At 37.0% G+C, this 18,942-nt stretch overlaps 1 long non-coding RNA gene and 1 pseudogene across 1 annotated transcript in view; one reads left to right on the top strand and one right to left on the bottom strand.

Annotated features, from left to right (window-relative positions):
* LOC132667393 (uncharacterized) overlaps window positions 1-18,942 on the bottom strand; it is a 58,006-nt gene that overhangs the window by 4,042 nt on the left and 35,022 nt on the right. The window lies entirely within an intron of this gene.
* LOC132667392 (large ribosomal subunit protein eL27 pseudogene) lies at window positions 62-567 on the top strand (annotated as a pseudogene).

The following is an 18,942-nucleotide window of genomic DNA, read 5'->3' as shown; positions in this document are numbered from 1 at the left end:
GTTGTGTACCTATCCTTGTATTAAGAATAACTTTTTTGCTGAGGTGAAAGGTTAGCGGAAGTGGGCTTTCTTCCTTTCTGTCGTAGGCCCGAGTAGCTGGTGTCGAGATGGGCAAATTCATGAAACCCGGGAAGGTGGTGCTGGTCCTGGCCGGACGCTACTCCGGACGCAAGGCGGTCATCGTGAAGAACATCGATGATGGCACCTCAGAACGTCCCTACAGCCACGCTCTGGTGGCTGGAATTGACCGCTATCCCCACAAAGTGTCAGCTGCCATGGGCAAGAAGAAAATCGCCAAGAGGTCAAAGATCAAGTCTTTTGTGAAAGTTTATAACTACAATCACCTCATGCCCACAAGGTACTCTGTGGATATCCCCTTGGACAAAACTGTTGTCAACAAGGATGCCTTCAGAGACCCTGCTCTTAAACGCAAGGCCCGACGAGAGGCCAAGGTCAAGTTCGAGGAGAGGTACAAGACCGGCAAGAACAAATGGTTCTTCCAGAAGCTGCGGTTTTAAGTTTGTTTTGTTTCAGTCATTAAAAATACCAAAAAAAAAAAAAAAAAAAAAAAAAAAAAAAAAAAAATAACTTTTTTTAACATTCCTTTTAAAGTTTACTTATTTTTGAAAGAGAGCACAGCGGGAGAGGGGCAGAGAGAGAAAAAGAGGGAGACACAGAATGGAAAGCAGGCTCTACACTCCAAACTGTCAGTTCAGAGCCCAATGTGGGGATCGAACCTATGAACTGTGATATCATGATATCAGATATATATCTGATATCATGATATCAGAGCCAAAGTCGTACTCTTAATCAACTTAGCCACCCAGGCACACTGTATTAAGAATAACTTTTGATAAACCTAATTGAAATTTCCTCTCTGTAATTGATTTGCCATATTAATGAGTTTTTTATCCAAAGTTAAGGCAAATCAAAAACATTTGAACATATTAAAACATCACAATGTCTAAGAAGTTTTTGTGAAAATAAGATCTATCTCTAAAAAATTCTTTTGCCAAATTAAAAAAAAAATCAGCAAAGTTGAACTTCTAGAAACAGAGTAGATCAGTGCTTGCAAAAGACTGGGGAGTGAGGAGGGACTAGGGAGGTGTTGGTCAAAGGGTGCAAACTTTCATTTATAAGATGAGTAAGTTCTGGAGTTGTAATTTGCAGCACGGTGATTATGGTTAACAATACTGTGTTGTATACTTGAAAGTTGCCACGAGAGTAGAGTTTCAATGTTCTCACCACACAAAAAAAGAAAACTATGTGAGGTCAGGATGTGTTAACTAACTTTATTGTGCTAATCATTTCACAATATATATGTATACCAAGTCACCACACTGGACACCTCAAACCTACACAATGTTAGAAGTCAATTATATATCAATAAAGCTGGGGGAAAAATCAGTTCTTGTGGCTTCAAACTGCCTATGAAAAGCCTCTTCTGGTAGACAATCTAAATTTAAAACCAGAAACAATCCCTGATTATGGATCTCAGTAGATGTTAATTGTGCACTTACAGCACACATCTGCACTGGAGGGAACGTAACACTTCCACGACTACAACGGAACAGGAAGCTGCCAGCTTTTGCAAATCTGAATCAGTGACATGTTTTTGGAGCTGTATATGTATCTTCATGCTTTGTATATTACGTTTTTATTTTTTAGGGGTCATGGTGATGAGGACCATGTGACCAATAGTCCCTATCATATCCAGCAGAGTATTTTCTTGCCCAAATTTACCACAGGACCTGTTGTACGGCAAAGGATTTTTCTTCATAGAACCTGCTTTTAAGCACTAAATGCCAAGAACTTTTTCAATAACCTGTTACATCTTCTACTGATATCTGCCATTCATTATGAAAACATCTATGTCAGTGGGCTGGTTTGTTCGTTTTCAGATTTTTTTACCTTCTTTTAAATCTGTATTTGATTAATTCTTCGAAAATTGTCCTTAATAGGATAAACAGAGGATACGTTGAACCAAAGAAAGGGAACAGTTAAGATATTTAAGAGTTGACCTGGAGGAAAAACTTTGGATTTCTCCACTTCTAATTTTAGGACTAAGTGGAAAGTCCACATTAAGACAACATTAAATGGGGAAATGGGGGGGGGGGGGGGGGAGTAAACATTGGCCTGAATAACAACTATTGTATTATAAATGAGTGCCAACCATAAGAGCTTTCAAAATAACTCCCAACTTAGTGATTTTTGAAAAGTTGTAGCTTCTTTTAAAAATTATTAAATAGGAGCGACTGGGTGTCTCAGTCTGTTGGGCGTCTGACTTCGGCTCAGGTCATGATATCACGGTCCGTGAGTTCGAGCCCCGCGTGCGACTCTGTGCTGACAGCTCAGAGCCTGGAGCCTGCTTCGGATTCTGTGTCTCCCTCTCTCTCTGACCCTCCCCCGTTCATGCTCTGTCTCTCTCTGTCTCAAAAATAAATAAAACATTAAAAAATTATTAAATAAATGTGCAAAATAAATCATGTACTGTGTGTCTTGCAAGGTCTGTGCTGCCTGCTCACTGAAACTGTCCTGATACTGTTTATTGCCTCATGCTCTGCTTCTAGAAAACTGACCCCAAGACAGAAAAAGCCTAATGTATGTCAAATTATGTTATCTTTCTCCTTAAAAACTCTCCAAAATTTCACCCTCTTCATTGCCGCCCACTAAATACTTATTTAACAGGCGGCTACCTACCTATCTGACATCATTCCCCGTCAACCAGCTAAGGAGGGAAGTCCTTCCTCAGGGCATTTGCTCTATTTCTTCAGTATGCAATGCTCTTCCCTGGATCTTTGTAGAGCCACTTGGTCATGTTCAGATTTCAGTTCTAATATCAGCTCCTCCTAGAGACCTTTCTAAACACTCTACCTAAACTTGCCCTGCACCTTCCCTTCCTCAGTCATTCCGTCAAATTAATATTTTATATTTTTCAGAACATTAATTACTATTGGAAATTATCCTATTTACTTATTTATTTTTTATTATCTCTCACTCACTGGAATGTCAGGAGTAAATTTTGTCTTTGTTGATCGCTGCTATGTGCTATGTGCTAACCCATAGAACTGTGTCACACAGTAACTGCTCAATAAACATTTGTCTTGAATTAATATCAAATGCAACATTTAGACAACTAATTTTAAAATAAAATTTTATTCTATGATAATTCATTAGTTTATTCATCCATTCATTCAACAAATTCTTTAGAGCACTGACTTAAATGTTATAAAGCTTAGAAACTTGTTCTTTAGAACACTGACTTAAATGTTGTAAAGTTTAGAAACTTGTGGAAGACATTGCTAGTTTTTTCCCATATCTGGTTCTTTTCCTCCTTAGGAACAAAAGAAACTATTTTTTAGCCTCCTGTGTGACTGACTAGATGGATCCATGTGATTGAGTTCTAAAAGGAATGAAATATGAGTGAAATTCAATGGCTCTCTTCCATTCCAAGACATTAAAGAGCCAACATGCCTCTTTTACTCTGTTTTTGTTTCTCAGCTTTCCAGATGCAAGGAAAGTAACATATGCCTCTGAGGTGACTAACGAACAATGGAGCCAGAAGATATCAGGAGCCTAAACACCTGAATCACCACTTAGAGAAATATACCTATATTGGATTTGGTGTTAGGAAAAAGTAAATTCTTATTGCATTAAGTTTTTTGAGGTTTTATTTTTACAGCTGTAGGCACGTATTACCTTGACTAAAAATGGAATATCAGTAGCAGGTATGCTTGTCTTCCAAAAGTTTATACTTTAGTAGAAGAGAAAGTAAGGAACTGTAAGTGTATTAGTTACCTATTGCTGCAAAGCAAATGACCCCAAACTTAGCAGTGCACACAAAAAAACACTATCTCGCTGTTCCTGAGGATCAGTGGCTGTTCCACAAGGCTTCGCTGGGTGATTTTGCCTACGAGTCTCTTGTGAAGGTTCGGTCAGGCTGTTGCCTGGAGCTGGAGGCATCTCAAGGCTCAGTGGGAAGGATTACTTTCCAAGGTCACTGCTTTTGGCAGGTCTCAGTTCCTCCTCCCCATGTGAGCCTCTCCAAGGGTTTTCTGAGTCTTCTCACAATACTGGTTTCCCCCAGAGAAAGTGATTCAGGAGACAACAAGACATAACATCCTGGAAGGAAACCGCAGATCTTTATAATCTATTCCTGCAACTGACACTCCATTACTTCTTCCGAATGCTATTCACGAGAATTAAGTCCAACCTTCACTTAAGGAATTGCTGAATTAAACTGCACCTTTTGTAACAAGGAGTATCAAGGAATTTGTGGACATGTCTTTTTTTGTTTGTTTGTTTTTTGCTAGGTTATGTGTAAAAAAAAATTCCAGCACAGTGGTATAGGCAAAGTATTTACATGAGAACAAGTGATAAGCAAAGGTTTCGGTGAAAAGGTGGTCACGGGTACCTTTTGATGAATGAAGACTGGAGTCAAATAATTTTAGGCAGAAGACACAAGATGAAAGGTAGAAGAAAACGGAGGATCTAATCAAATAAGGAAAAACAGTTTGGCCAGGGCAAAATTACAGGTGAAGAGGAGTATTTGGATTGATAACAGGCTGCTGCAGGGAGAGAGCCACCCATTCCTGTTTGCCTGTGATGCACAGATTGCCAGAAAACAACAAAAGGAAACAGCAGCAACAACAACAACAACAACAACACCTCTACAAATACCCGTAGCTTAATCAGCATAACCCTGCTCTTCACAGTGAGTGAAGCAGCAGCTGTGTGTGAGGTGATTCAGGATTTCATCCAGCTGCCTGCTTCCCAGCATCCTTACAATATAGATAGTGTTCGATGTAGATGTATCTTTCTTACCAGCGCGGAAAGATCTCTACTTTCCCTTTGGAGTTGCACCCCGTCTAATACTGCATCCAGTTAGATTTCCATGAATAATGCTTTTTATTGACCAATACACATCAAAAATATGATAAATACTTTTATGGTCCTTTCTTTTGAACAAGTGCTTTGTCAAAGTGCAAATACATTTGGATAAGCTTCCTTACCGGAGTCTATGCTAATACATAAAACCAGGCTAATAGGTTACTCAGATAAACAACTGCTCATTCAGGGTCTGGGGGGTGTTGGGCAGAGGAGGTGGTGGAAGCAAACTAATTAATTGACAGTTTCAAACTGACCAATCAATTAAGTCAAAGCCCAAACCAGTTTATCCACCAGACTGAAGTTTTATTTAAACTTCATTAATTGCAAACTTAGAGCACAAAAGAAGACAATCGACTACCAAAGTTTGTAATTCTCAAAATGAATTTAAATTATTCCTTTTATCTTAGAAAGATATAAAGACACTAAAGATATAAAGTTTCTTCAAAGTTTGTACAATGTATAACCCTAATGATAAAGTTAAGACCCTGAGACCTTTTATAGAACAAAAATCTCTAGTATTTAGTACGCTGTTATAACGGATCCTCTCCATAGGAAAACATGTTATAAGATGCAGTTGATTCACTGTTTCCAAACAAAAGCCAGAGAACCAAGCCTTGTAATGGTTAAACTGGGAACATTTAGGTCACCATATCAGATTGCTTACCTCTTTATGTAATACACAGTCAAAAAATATGTTCTGACAGTTTCAAGAACAATATAATTATTTTTTTAAATTGATGATGACATACTGTTTTATGATTTTATAAATGTAATAAAATATAGAATTTATCTAGAGGGAGATTCTACTTTGATTTTCAATGAGCTTAACCAAAAAGGGTAAACACAATTAGTCACAATAATTTTTGCAACCTCCATCATTATCTATCAAACTACACTGGGGATCATTTCTATTTTTATAGTTGGAATAAAACACAGCAGGTCTTCTGTCCCTGTGCTAGCTAAACTTGTACATCTCCTAGGCACAATTTATTGTTCAAGCTATAAAGGGCTTTTGTGCCTTCTGCATAATTTTTAAAGATGGATGACAAATGTTTAACAAGTAGAGGAAGACTGGGGGGAAGGAGAAAATGTGTGCTTATATTTAATAAAAATTAGGCAAAGTGTTCATTTGGAAAATATCTGCTTTGTAGTGCTAATCGAATGTATTGCTACACACTCATTACCAATATCTAATGCTGGCTGGGCACAGTCCCTAAAGGTTATCTATCTACCCATAAAAATAGATAGTCACATTCTAGGGAAATGATATTTTCTCACACTTGAAAAACAGATAACTGTTGAGTTTATTTGTGTTCTTGTCCTCACTCTCACATTTGAGCCAAGAGTCCTCATCGTTAACTTCTGGAAAGTAATAATTAACCCAATGCTCTAACACAGTCACAAGGGTCTCTTTATATGTTGTGTCTCTCTTCCCAATCTCACAGTGTGTTGTTGCTTTTTCTCTTGTTTTGTTTTTTTTTTTCTTTAACAAATTACCCATCAGTTTTGACAGCACTGCTTATGAAACCATTCAACTCTGTTTAAGTGATTAGAGCAATTGAGTGCAAAAAATAGTTTAAAATCTCATAGATTCTATTTTAAAGAAAGGAAATGAAACTTCCTGGGAAGAACAATATCCAGTAACGAGTATAGAAATGTTAGTAAGACAGTCAGTGGTAGAAAACTTCACACAGAGTTCCCCCAAACATCTTTCTTTTTTTTTTTTTTTTTTTTAACGTTTATTTATTTTTGAGACAGAGAGAGACAGAGCATGAACGGGGGAGGGTCAGAGAGAGGGAGACACAGAATCCGAAACAGGCTCCAGGCTCTGAGCTGTCAGCACAGAGCCCGACGCGGGGCTCGAACTCACGGACCGCGAGATCATGACCTGAGCCGAAGTCGGCCACTTAACCGACTGAGCCACCCAGGCGCCCCCCAAACATCTTTCTTACATACTAACACTACTGTTTTTTCCAAGTGGCCTCTCCTCTAAACAGTTTGTCATTCTCATGATTGCTTTAAAAACTTAGCTCATATGTCAATCTCTAAAACAAAGAAGTGATCTTAACATTATCTTACCTGTAATTTTCCATTATTGTTTTGACACAGCATATTCCTTATCTAATTTAGAAATACACAACAACCCTTTGGAAAAACCTTTTGGTAGATCCAGCTTACTACCAAAGAAAGTCAAGTGCTAGACATTTCCTAATCCATGCCAAGTCATTGGAACTCAGTCCCAGGTCTCTGTACTTTCAGTTAGGTATTCTCATACCAAGACTCAATGGACTCTGAATGCTCCAGTCGGGAAAACTCATTTTTCTGTTCATCTCAAAATATTCCTTTGTGAATTGTGGTATACACTGAATTGTGTACCCTCAACATTCTTTAATTTTCAGTGTAATGGTATTTGGAGATAAGATTTTGGGGAGGGAATTTCGCTTAAATGAAAGTCATGACGGAAGGGTCCTCATGATGAAATTAGTGGCTTTACAAGAAGAGACAGAGAGACTGCATTCTGCCATGTAAGGACACAGAGAGAAGGTTGTCATCAATTCAGGAAGAGGGCTCTCACCAGGACTGGATCAGCTGGTACGCTGATCCTGGGCTTCCTAGTCTCCAGAACTCTAGGAAATAAATATCTGTTGTTTAAGTCCTACAGTCTGCAGTGTTTCATTATAACAGCCCAAGCTGACTAATACAAATATTTAGATAGTTCACATCTTCACAAATGCATCACTTTAAAAATGTGTCCCATTTTTACCAAACATGTTCCTAATACTTGAATTTTCAAGCAATTGTATAAGATTAATTTATGCCAGTTGTGTCTGTTGCTCCTTTAGTTTGATTCCTTCTTTTAGATAAAGCATTCATTTTTTTTTTTTTTTTGGCCATTCTAGTAGTTTCTCAGGAGGGCTTCAATAGGGATGATTTAATTGTTTATTACAAGTTTGTACATAACATTGAGTCAATAAGAACTGGCTTAAATGAAATACACAGACTACAGAAAAATCACAAAAAATTAGTTTATTTTCTAATTTAATTATGAAGATTATTCTAACTACAGAAAATTCAGTAGAAATTAATATCCAGAAGATACACTATACTTCACAGATGATCAAACAAATGATGTTTCTAGTTAAAAGGCAAAAGAATATTCAAAAACTTGGATAAATCTAAAGAAAGAGGTAAATATGTAAGGGTATATTCTAATTTCTTACCATTAGTGTTATATTTGATAATTGCCTTATGATCTATTTCAATTCACATCTCATTATAAAAACATGCTCAAATATATATATATATATATATATATATATATATATATATATGTAGGGGAGGGCACCTGTCGCAGGTGGGTTCTCTGAACAAACACTGAGGTGGAGTTTGGGATTCAAGATGTTTAATAGGGATTGACACCTCTGGTAAATGAGAAAAGTAAGATTATGAGTCAGAGGCTTATCAAGTCTGGGCCAATGTTGCCCATCAGAGTTGACCTGCCTTGGGCCCAAATGGGCTGGCATTTTTACGTTTACCTCCCTTAGCAACTAGATGGGAGCTACTCTGAGAAAGTCAAAGAAAGTAGCTGTCTGGAGCTGAGACAGATCCTGAAAGAGCTGACTGCTGGTGATGTCTGCTGACTACTCTCCCTATAGCTAAGTGGGATCAGATTGGCACATGTCAGTTTTTCCACAATACCTAGACTACCATTCTAATGTGGGTCAAAGTAAGCTCTGAACATCCTAAATAACATTCTATGTCAGAATAGCTTGAAAAAAAAAAACAGTATAATGACTCTTGAAATAAGTGGGTTGTCCATGGCTACTTTCTGCCATGTCTGTACCCAATCACCCAGGCTTCGAAGGTCACCACTTGGCTACTTTTGAAGAAGCTGATTCACTGTGGAAGAGCACACTGGTCATCTACTCATCTTCTGGTCACAACCCTTGCTCCATTAGACCCACAAAATGACTAATTCCTTTTTACCATATATTTTACCTGGGGTGAATATTATAGGGAGGAAATCTTAATACCCAAGTGCTTATTCTCTCCTTTGGAAACAGTATTGTCTTCTTTGGAAACAGCAGCCATGCTATAGGTTTGCTTGATAACCAGTAGACCTATAAAATGAAACGCTTAGAATATTTCAATCCTAAAATATTCAAAGAAGCACTAAAACTTAATAAAGCTGTTGGCAAAAACAAAGTATTGTTTTCTGTTTCTTTGTAACAGGACCAAATCTTTTATCCCCAACTCTCCTTTGAAAGGATATCAATCAGCATAACAGTGCTCCCCTCTCTAACTCTTTACTCATTCTGTTCTTCAGATGTGTGGTGATGTAAGGAATTTGTAAATTTGGGTAGCAACAGCTGGACTTACATGACTCCACTCTGCCCTTCCTCCTTTTCGGAAGCTGCTCAAAGATGGCATAGGTTCTGCCATACTCTCCCAGGACAGTCCTTCCAAATGAGGCTGCCTCTGAATGGGAGTAAGAACTAGCCTAACTCTGCAAATATCATCCACATCCTAAACCTGACCATATCCCTCACTACTTATTGTATAATTCCTTACTCTTTCAGTGTCCAAACTTGAAAGACAGTACTCTGAGGGTCTTCCTCAGAAACTCCCAATCATTATTATAGAATAAACAAATCCTTATCTGTTTCATAGCAATGAGCTTGAATTACTTTTCACATAAGTAAAAAAGAAAAAAAACTAAGTAGATCTGAAGGGAAACATGTATTTTTTTGATTCTACAGTGGTAGTTCCTTCAAAATTCTGCTTTGACGTCAAGATAGTCAAAATTCTTATAAATAGTATGATGACCTGACAGTAATATAACATAATAAATAATGTAAACAACTCAAGTGTTCATCTGTCATGCCACATATGACTCCCCTGGTTTCTTTTTGTTTGTTGATTTGTTCAAGAAAATCCTTAAAAGAAAAACTGGATTGACCAAATGGGCTACTTGCCCTGACATTGTATAATAACAGCCAGAAATGTTGAATAAATAAATCAATACAATGGAGTTGTATATTAGAAAAAGCAAGCAGGGTTTGTCCTAAATGTTTGCCCCATAGCCAGGTTTACTTTGAGCCAGCATATGAAAGATTTTGTGATTAGGCCCCAAAGCACAAAAATACCAATTAATTATGATGATTAGATATGTCTTCATTAGTAGTCTATAAATAAATCATGCACAACATTATGCAGTCAGCTATCCTGGAAAAATATTCTTCTAGAGGGCTGTGAAAACAGCTTAATTAATTATAAATGCTCTGCAACTTATCACATATTATATTTTGAAATGTTAAAGCATACATATATACACATGTTATATGTGTGTAGAGGTATTTGTCAAACTGTTTCAGTGTTTTTTTATGCTACTTAGCACTAAAATGCTTTCCAGAATCAAGATGGAAGTTTGTTAAAAAATCTGTATTTATTGTTAAAAATAAAAATGTTACTTCGAACCGTTATGTTTCCAATTCCTTTCATGTTTTCAGATGACAGAGTGTTTCTCTTTGATATTTAACTTCTGTGCTTCCAGAAATGTTTTGTGAATGTGCTTCTCTTCCCTTCCCACCCCACTCCCCCTCTGCCGACCCTCAGTATATTTTCTTCATTTATTCAAAACAATTTCTTCCTAAACATGTTGCTGTTATTAAAAGCATTTTAATTACATATGCAATTAACCCATGTGTGCAAGGCATCCCTCATTTACTCCTCTAGATTCTCTGTTCCTCCTTCTCCACCCAGCTAGACCAGGAGACTGACCTATGTGAACTGCATCAAGCAATTTCCTTGCCCTCTGGTTTCCAGTTGAGCTCTGCTAATGGGGATCCCTGGCAGGAGATCAGAGTTGGGTGGGGGAATTTATTCCCCTGGCTCCTTCTCTGCAGGTTGACTGTGTACCTCCGCCAAAGGTCACAGCTCCTGACAGGTAATTCTTGCTGACAGGTCTCCCTATGGGTTTTAGTCCTTTCAGATCTAAGGGTGGTAACAAGTCTGTCCACATAACTCACCCTGGGGTACTGCATCTTCTCTCTTGTTTTCCCTATACCCGACCCTAGCTTTTGTAAATAGTCTTCTTATTAAATTCATCTCAAATGACCTGATTTGAATATGTAATCTGTTTTCTGCAGGACCTTGATTGATCCACGATTCTTCTTGTAAATTATTCAAACAATACAAAAATAGAGTGAAACACGAGCATCCTCATTACATATTTTGATTGTGACTACTGAAAATACAATTCAAATTGGCTTCAGCACCTGGATTTTTCTAGTTCTCTGAGTCAATATATCACACGCAGAAACACAAACAGTAAGATGCACTTTTCTGAGCTAGTTAGGATTTGAATAGTCCAGAACAGAAGTTCGGGATACAATAGAACATGTTTTTGCCTTCACTACCCTGGGAAGGAGTTTAAACAGGAGTTTAACTGCAGCAAGGGTGCAGTCAGAAGAGGAAAAAAATCCAATCAGCTATTTTAACAGAAGCAGTTTTATTTATTTATTTATTTTTTAATTTTTTTTTTTAACGTTTATTTATTTTTGAGACAGAGAGAGACAGAGCATGAACGGGGGAGGGTCACAGAGAGAGGGAGACACAGAATCTGAAACAGGCTCCAGGCTCTGAGCTGTCAGCACGGAGCCCGACGTGGGGCTCGAACTCACGGACCGTGAGATCATGACCTGAGCCGAAGTCGGACGCTTAACCGACCGAGCCACCCAGGCGCCCCTAACAGAAGCAGTTTTATATAAAAGTTGATAATTAGGTATTGAAGAATGAAGAGGGAAAACTAAGTAATTATAGGAGTGTCTACATCCTAGGGCTGGAGTGGCAAACATGCAAGCTTGGAGGATGGGTCCCACAGAGCTGAAACTAAGACCTTGGAGAAGGGGCTGCTGCTTGACCCATGCTGGTGTCTCTTATCTTGGAGGAAAAGACTCATGGGACTAGGACCAGTCATCTAACGGGGGATATTGAGCAACAGCAACACATCGAGGCTGGTTCTGTAAGCGCTGAAACTCTGAAAACTCAGTTCAACATTTTGCTGAAACAAACAGCTGCTGCCAGGGAAAAGAGGTGAGAGGCGGCCAGGGTGATGCTGAAAGGGACAGGAAGCCAACAGGAAGCCAACAGCAAGCAAAGATGCGAGTCCCTCTTCTTCCTCCATCCTTACAGCTCCCTCTGCTGCTTTCTACTGGCCAAGACTAACAGAGAGGCTGCTGATAAAGCAAACACAATTTGAAAATTTCCAGCCTTACTTAACATCACAGAACAGGGTCTAGAAGAAAGAGTTTGAGCTCAAAGGCAATAACTTGATAACTTGCATAGGTCATGGCTAAAAAATTAGCCATACTCCTTTACTGGAACCATAGTTTCAGAGTTCTTACTTTATACGAGGCCCTGTGTAAGGCTAGAGTGTCTTAAACATAAGAAAGTTTTATTCCTGTTTCTAATTGGATCAGGTAATATGATAAAGAAAGCAATTATAATATAAGAAGTACCACGATAGAGGTAATAATACAAAGTTTTTGAAGCGGCGCTTTTAAAGTTTATTTATTTTATTTTTGAGAGAGAAGGTGCAAGCAGGGGAGGGGCAGAGAGAGGAGAGAGAGAGAATCCCAAGCAGGCTGCACACTGTCAGTGTGGAGCCCAATACAGGGCTCGAACTCACAAACCATGAAATCATGACCTGAGCCGAAATCAAGAGTCGGGAAGTCAACCGAATAAGCCATCCAAGCGCACCTGAAGTGCCATTTAAATAAGCTATACGGGGTCAGAGAGAGTGTTCTATTGGAGGTGATGTTGAGATTGGACTTGAATTGAAGCTAGATAATCATATTTTAGAAAACAAGAATGTCAATCTTCAAAAACCACACGTAAGTTCCACCAAAAGAAGTCCCTGGTTAGAACATAGGTTTCCTTGCTTTGCTGCTCTGGATACTTCTGTAATTAGACATGCTGTCACTGGGCCCTGCGATGTGACAACTATGGTCAATTAATTTTTAACAAATTCTTACTCGTATCACTCCTTCAAAATTAAAAGTGGGGCATCCGGTTGGTACAACCTAACTCAGTTTCCCTGCTCTAGGTGACTAAAGAAAGAAAAAGGGTATTTGACCCTATTTGTCTGATATTGAAACCTGACTTCCTCCAAGATCCACATAATGAGGACTTTATTTCCCCAAAAGGCAACCATTTGTATGATGGTCGCCAAATATATCCACTAGTAATTGTCCTTTTGGCAATCCAGCATTCATGTAAAGTCTTCTTCCTATTATAATAGATAAAACCTCTTGTCTAACACCATGCAACTTCCTCTCATAGAAAAATCCATTTTCACCAGTGTCTCAAAAGGGCAAACTATAATTCTCTTTAGTCACTGCATCTCCCTACAAGACCAGAATCCTTGAATAATGTCCATTCTGACCCTAGTTCACTTGACACCAGTTTTGATTCTCAACAAAATATGTCCATAAGTATAACCTTCACTATTACTTATTCCTGTTGCAGCGATGCCTGAATTGAAAGGAAATGAAAGGAGAAATAAATTACAATTATATATATATCTATATATATTTAATAATCAGATTTACAGAGACTATGTATGTGTGAAGATATATACATTGAAGCCATAATCATTTTTATAATGGTTGCAAAGTTATATATATATGACTTCTATTTTTCTCTATACATTCTATATTTACTCTGTCATCTACTATTGTAGAATTCTTTAGCCAGAATGTCATCAACCCTTCATTGCAATGGATTCTGAGCTCTTGCTAGCCCTATATGTAGAGTCTCAGTCTTTCACAACTAGAGATTTTACCAAAATTCCCCAGGGAACAGCTAGGTACTCATTCTCCCTGATGCAGCATCAACACCCTTTTCTCTTGATTTTCAGGATCTATTTAGTACCCCCAACATTTACTCACTCATTGTAAGCAGACACTAAATTGTCTAGATGGCATTGTTTACTTCCATGTAACCATTGCTGAATTCTCTGGTAGAACATTTCTTCCTTGGTTATTACTGACTTCTAAGCCAGTATTTGCCGTAATTTCAAGAATGGGGGAAAATGTGGTTGATTAAGTCTAATTGGGAGAGGTGTTAATTCCAATTCCAACTCATACATACTGACTATGCAAGAAATGGTATATATATTAGTCAATATTTCAAATCATAAATAACATTCTATGATTTGGTATCATAACTGATTCTTCAATAAGGTATGTGGTAAGATTAAAGTAACATGAGGGCATTATCCCATTGTCTTTCTTCTTTTATGGAAGGTTAAGTTCTTTACTTGGAAGAAAATATGAGAGATTATGATGTTGAATAAGGCGCCCAGTTGTCTCAGACATTCATTAGCAATGCTCACTTGAGGCGTGATGTATAGAGAAATTAAATCTAAACCCAAATCCAAAATAAGTATCTAATCCACAATATAGGGACTCTCCATGGCAAAATTATTAAAAAAGAAATTCAATGGGCACCAAAACATATGATGCAATATTAAAGGTTCACTTTTACCATTTTCGGAAAATTATCCTCATACACTTGTAAAGGGAATCCTGTGTTGCTGCACTTGTGAATGGCACTCATCTTTATCACCAGAGTCACTTTGTTCATTAAGTAAGGTCTGAAGTTGCTATGAAGGAGAGGTAACGGACACTGAGAAATTATGGTTTCTTGTCTACCCAATTATTATGAGAGGAAATGTCCTTTGAGTTAACATGCGGTGTGGATATTCTTTATGTTCTTAGCTCATTTTAAGAAATTCTCTGCTTTTCCCCTCTCCCCCAAATCCTTGTTATTAATCTCCAAGTTAGCTGCTTTAGGAATCCCTTATTATCTAGGAAAACCAACAGCCACCTCCCATAAACTCCTGTAGATTGTTTTTTAAGGTAATGTAAAACAATTGTGAAGATCTACATGATATACCAGCACCAGAGAAAACTGGACTTCCTGTGGCATTATTTTGATCCTGAGCTTCACAAGTGGTCTTGTAGGTCATAAAGAAAGAAAATCTTCCCAATAGGCACAATGGATTAATATATGCTTAAGGCTTGTATATAAGCATCTTCCAAAGATTTGCGTATTCCCCTTTCCCTGGGGAATAAACCCTCGTCCTGGTAAGTGGTTACAGTTGTCTTTAGGGAGAACTATGAGGAAGTTTTTTAGTATGTTCTTCAGTGTCAATGGACTACGGGTGGAAGTTAGTGTTCAGAACACCGACATATTCTTTTCCTACCAATTTTGTGGTTTTCACACAAGAGAAGGAAAAGCTCTGAATTCAACTGATAGTCGAATTTTGCTATCTCCAAGACCACATTTTGTTTTTTACCCAGCTCAGTCCCTGCAGCAACAAAAGATAAGAGATTCTTTTTATCTTGATCTTAGAAACTCCCTGGATTTTAGTCAGTGCCATGAGCCTAGAATTCAAGGATTTTAACTTGTCATTCTCTTTCTTTAAGCTGCCCATTGATGTATAAAGCAGCTGCCCCTTTACTAAGTCCATAAATTCTTCATGTACATCCTATTGTTGTATGGTAGACGCAACTCAACTCCCAAAAGTCATGCCTGCAATGAGCACTTGAAGCCAGGTGACCACAGGCAGTGATTTGATTAGCTTTTTCACGGCTGCTGAATTCCCATATTGGCATTTAAGTAAGATTTTGACTAGTTTCTGACCCAGCTCTGCCAGATAAAGGATTGATAGTCTCCACATTCCCTTGCAGGTATCCAATGCACCCTATTCCCTGGTAACACTTTCTCAGTTAGGGATTTTGGTTGTGGGCAGCAAAAATAGCTCTAGCTAATAAAAAGAGAAAATAAATTTGTTGAAAGAATGTTGGATAGCTCACAGAATTAGCTGGCAGGATGGAAGAGCTGCTAGGAAAATGGGCAGAAAACAACAGAAGCTTTGTAGGAGGAATCACAGCCAAGATTATGCTGAAGAAATGCACTTGTGTGGATGCCCCATAGGTACCACTGGTGCCATTGTACAGATTTGCTGCTAGATACAACAGTGCTACACACCCCAGAAAATGATAGATCATAAATCTGAAGGACATTAATCCAAATACAGATCACTGGTAACTATCAGAAAAAATACAAAACGAACAGATGAGAAACAAAAGATCATATCTTTCAGTGATACATAGGAATGCAATAAAGCCATTCATTATTTGAGATTAAGTGGGAAGGGTATTAAGAGACATTTGATGAGTATGCCATCTACATCCAATATCTTTCATTATAGTTAATTATCAGTTGTATGAGTCACTTATTTTTCCTGTGATTGATTCTTTATCTCTATAATGAAGGCAATAATATCTACATGTGGATGTCAGGAGGAAAAACTAAGTAATATACACAAGACATTTAGAGTAGTATCCAGCATATAGTATTTACCTTACAGGTGTTTGTTAACTAGCAGTAGTAATACTGAGGTAGAATCAACATTAGAGCCATTTCAAATTTGAAGAAAATAAATACAAATATGTAAATACAGAGAGAAGAGAGTATTGGGGGAATTGTTACTAAAATTGATTTTAAAATTGCCATTGGAACAACTTGGTCAATTAGGTGTCTCCCACTTTTCATCTTATAGTAAACAATTAAACCATAATAATTTAGTGTTTTCTGCAGAGTGTATACTCAGATTAACATTTCTTTATAAAAAAATAGTTGATATTCTGGGAATAAAGGAAAATGTTTGTTTAAGCATATCTAGTAGAAACAAAGCCAACAGTATATTTAATGACAAAATATTAGCAACAGTCCATTAAAGTGAGAAATAAGATGCCAGTATCATCACTACTTGAGTTCCTAGTTAATGTAATTATACAAAGTAACACATACATGAGATACTTGAATGGTAGAAAAAATTTGCTCTTGCAAAAAACATGACGGTCTATCTCAAAATAATAGTAGAATTAATAAACCAAACAAATTTTAAAGATTAGGTCTAATTAAAGAGTTCTAAAATGTTATTGAGTATATCATATGCAAACAAAAAAAAAAAACCCACAAGAACAATAACAACAACAAAAAACAAAACTTGATGGCTTTCTTATTCTTTCACATAATCTATAACTACTAGAAAGTATAATGGAAATATATGATAAAAAATATCATGCAAAATAAAAGGCAAATTTGATTCATAGTAGTAGCAAAACCTATGAGGTTACTATGGATTAATCTGACAAGGATGTATAAAACCTAAGTGGAGGAAATAATAAAATTTTCTTAAAGATGTCAAATAGGTGAAAATTGGTTTTCCTGGATGATCAGCTTTTACCTTCATTCCCCTCCAAATTAGTTAATAGGTTCAAAAGAATGCCAGCCAAATTCATGTTTAAAAATTGTACTTGGCCTACTGATTCTATACTGTTTTTTATTTAATTTTTGTTCATTTGTTTTCTTTTATTTTTGTTTTTTGTTTTTTGTTTTCCTTAAACAGGGTTTCTCAAATAAGGTATTTCTGACATTTTGATTAAAATATTTTTTTTTGTTCAGTGGCACTCTTTCATTTATTGGAATTTATCAACATCTCTGGCCTTCACTTAGTAAATTCAAGTGGCATACCTTCAGCCATTGTGACACCTTAAAACACTCCCATACCTTCCAAATATTTCCTAGTGACATGAAACAACATGGTATTGAGAATTAGTGATGTAGAAAATATCAAAGCACACTATAAAGCCAAATGAGCAAAACATTGTAGTGTATACATGGAAATAGACAAATATGTCCGTAAAACAGAATAAGAAGCATGAAATATGTTTTTGTATATATACAAATTTGAGCGTTGTAAGTATGATTTTAAAATCATTGAGGAGAAAAAATAGCCTGCATATTGAATAGTGTCAGAAACAAAATCCACTTCTAAATAACACATGGGTCAAAAAAAATCTCAAGATACATTTTAAAATATCTTGAACTAAATGAAAATACAACTTATCAAAAGTTGTGAGATGCAGTGAAAGCAGTAAGTAGAAGGAAATATATACCATTAAATAAATATATTAGGAAAGAAGAAAGATCTAAGTCAGTAATCTATGTTTCCAGCTTAAAAAACTAGATAAAGATTGCACAGTAAAAGGATAATAATAAAGCAAATTAGATACTATGAATAACTCAATGCCTACACATTTTATAACCTAGATGAAATAGATCAATTCCTTGAAATAGTTAATCTGCCAAATTCACCCAAGAAGAAATATACATTCTGAATAGGCCTACATCTATTAATGAAATTGAATCAATAATCAACAATCTCTGAAAATAGAAAGCACCAGGCCAGTGAATTCTACCAAACATTTAAGAAATAATCTATACCAATTCTTTGAAAACTCAGAAGATAGAAGCAGAAGGAATACAACCTAATTTATTCTAAAAGACCAGTATTACCCTAATACCAAGACCAGAAAAAGACATTATAGGAAAAGAAAACTAAAACCAATAACTTTCCTGAACACGGATACAAAAATTGTAAACAAAATATTAGCAAATCTAATCCAACAATGTATAAAAAGCATTATACAACATGACCAAGTGAGATTTACCTCAGGTATGCAAGGCTGGTTCAACACTCAAAAACAAATTGATGTAATTCATCACATCAATAAGCTAAAATAGAAAAATCACATGATTATATAAAAGGATTTTGGCAAAGTCCAGCCAGCATTCATGATAAGAACTCTCATAAAGAAAGAGCAAAATAAACTAAAGTAATCCAGGTTGACAATGAAAAATAGATGACATAGAGAATAAGATTATCTATGTAGAAAACCCAAAAGAATTGACGAAAAGAGAAGAGAAGAGAAGGGAAGGGAGGGGAAGGGAAGGGAAGGGAAGGGAAGGGAAGGGAAGGGAAGAGAAGGGAAGGAAGGGAAGGGAAGGCAAGGGAAGGCAAGGGAAGGCAAGGGAAGGCAAGGGAAGGCAAGGGAAGGCAAGGGAAGGCAAGGGAAGGCAAGGGAAGGCAGGGGAAGGCAAGGGAAGGCAAGAGAAGGCAAGGGAAGGCAAGGG

Source organism: Panthera onca, chromosome B2, assembly GCF_046562875.1.
Source record: "Panthera onca isolate mPanOnc1 chromosome B2, mPanOnc1 haplotype 2, whole genome shotgun sequence".
NCBI classification, from domain to species: domain Eukaryota; kingdom Metazoa; phylum Chordata; class Mammalia; order Carnivora; family Felidae; genus Panthera; species Panthera onca.
This window is presented reverse-complemented; position numbering and strand designations above follow the sequence as displayed.